The sequence below is a fragment of the Apis dorsata genome, unplaced genomic scaffold (genome assembly GCF_000469605.1).
Source record: "Apis dorsata unplaced genomic scaffold, Apis dorsata 1.3 scaffold_82, whole genome shotgun sequence".
NCBI lineage: Eukaryota > Metazoa > Arthropoda > Insecta > Hymenoptera > Apidae > Apis > Apis dorsata.
In genome coordinates, this window is record NW_006263380.1 from 39392 (window position 1) to 41922 (window position 2531).

Consider the following 2531-nt stretch of genomic DNA (forward strand, 5'->3'; position numbering starts at 1 on the left):
AATTATGATTTCGTTTAATAAACTGTCACGTTAAAAGAACACAGCACTCTGACTTGTGGAAGGATGAGAAACGCGTTGAAGGATGAGAGACGCGTTTTTCTCTCTTCCGTCACCGTTATCATCTCAGTTCCATCCACCATGAGTGAACGCCACCCCCCTTCAATTCGAGAACCCTCTCTCTCCTTTCTCTTCTTCACGTCGAACGATGCAAATCGTGAAGGAATTCCTGTGTCCTTGTAACTTTGCGTTTTTTTTTTTTTTTTTTTTTGTATTATATATTTCTTTACAGAGGAAAGTTTATTCCGTTTATTTCGTTTCAACACACACACATACACGTTGCTCGAATATTAAAGCGACAGCGATTGTAATTTGATTTTAGAGATTAAAGTAGTAGGGGGGGTGGTTTTTTTTTTTTTTTTTTGTTGAAAAAGAATCTTCGTACAAAATCTTTTTCTCCTTCGTCTTCCATATAGATAGATTTTTCCAATTTGTTTTTTCTTTATTATTATTATTATTATTTTCATCGTGTACTTACCACGTACTTACTCTTTCTTTTGTATTATTTTTTTCTTTTTCTTTTCTTTTCTTTTTTTTTTTTTTTTTTTTTTTTTTTTTTTTTTTTTTTTTTTTTTTTTTATCCCACAAAATTCGCAGTAAGATGCCGTCCATTATGCTTTCGGAAACTAACGAAGACTACCAAGGGATGCGGAGGATCGATCGTTTACGAGCGCAACTTCCTCACCTCGTTGGCTTCGAGTCAATGGCGAAAGGAATTCCGTTTTTGCGTCATCGTGTGTTGCACCGCTCGGATTTTTCTATCGCGAATCACGTGGAATATTCCATGGTTAACAATAAAATTTATAGATAATTACGAACGCTAATTCTCGATCGTTCTTCCACACTCCTCCAATAGAAAGAATTATTTTCAAAAATAACGCAATTAACAAAATTCATATTTCTCAAGAAATATTTTGCGAGATTTTAATTGACAATTGTTATTAGATTCTCGACAAGTTTAACTTGTTAACAAGAGTTTAATAAGAGTTTCTCCTTCGAATTCAGATAACGATGATAATGGATTCTGTATCGTTGTTGTACCATTTGAAAATTTTAACAAATTGTATTGTGTTAACAAAAAAAAGGAACGTGTTTTTAATATCGTAGAATACTTTTTTCTCTCTCGAAGAAGGATCGAGAATTCGCGAACGAATAATATGTTTCTCGCTTATAGAACCATCGATCCTTTCGATCCCCGAATAATTAGTTCCTTTAAAAAAAAAAAAAAAAAAGAAAGAAAGAAATTCATTAATTTTCCGGCAATGTTGCAAAAAAAAAAAAAACAAATTGATCGATAAAACAAAATATATATACACGCGAATCGGTTTATCGAAAAGAACGGATAAAGAGGAACGCTTGCGGTCTTTCGACCAAATAAACAAATTATCGTTGATTGATCGATGGTAAAAGAAAAAAAAAGAAGAAAGAAAATTGCAAGCATTCATAATTTTCTTTTCTATCGTACGCTATATAGAGGTTCGTATTGATCGAAATATATTTATGATTCCACTTATGGGTCCCTTTAACCCTGAAACGTAAATTCAATTCGATCTTTCGACGATTTGTCGCCGATTCGTGCACGCGATTTCGTGAAAAAATTGCTAGAGTGATATACACGGATATATTTAATCTTCTCTCGATTGTGATAATAATTTTTTGACTGATAAACGAGAATCGGAAAGACTGCCTATTTGTTTTTTACCTTTTATTGAATTGTTAGGGACTTGTAATAGACTGAGAACTTCTGCGTGATGTTTCTTGATCGATTGTTGAAGAAGGGGGGGGGGTTGGGAAAATGGGGGGTACGGTGGATGATGAAGAGTTGCGAAGCGACAAAAATGGAAAACTCTCTTGTATTGTATTCGGCTCGTCCGATCGATTCGTTTTATTAAACTCGTTACGTAAACGATTTTAACCAGAAACGAGGAATAAACGATCGTTTCTCACGTTGATATTTTACATCGAAATTTCTTCAGGGTTAAAGCGACTGATGAAAAAAAAAGAAAAAAAAAAAAAAAAAAAAAAAAAAAAAACAAAAAAAAAAAGAAGTCGACTTGAAACGTTTCTATTACTCGTTGTAATAATCGTCAATTTTCGCGCTTTAGGAAAAAGGAAAGGGTTGCGAGTGTGCGAAGGCAGCACACATATGTGTGTGTGTGTGTGTGTGTGCGTGTACGTGCGCGAGAATGAGTAATAAAATAAACGAAGGTGTGAATGAGAATGTAAGAGAGAACGAGAAAGGAAAGGAACAAGAAGAGAGAGAGAGAGAAAGAAAGAGAGAAAGAGAGAGAGTGGGAAGAAAGAATGAGAAGAAAGATCGAGAGACTCTCACGTATATAGGCAATGTAAGAAAAAAACGATATATTGATTATATTGCGTGGTACGAACAGAACTGTGATATTTTATTGTATAAATTTACGGAGAACAAAGAGGAGAGAGAGAGAGAGAGAGAGAGAGAGAGAGAGAGAGAGAGA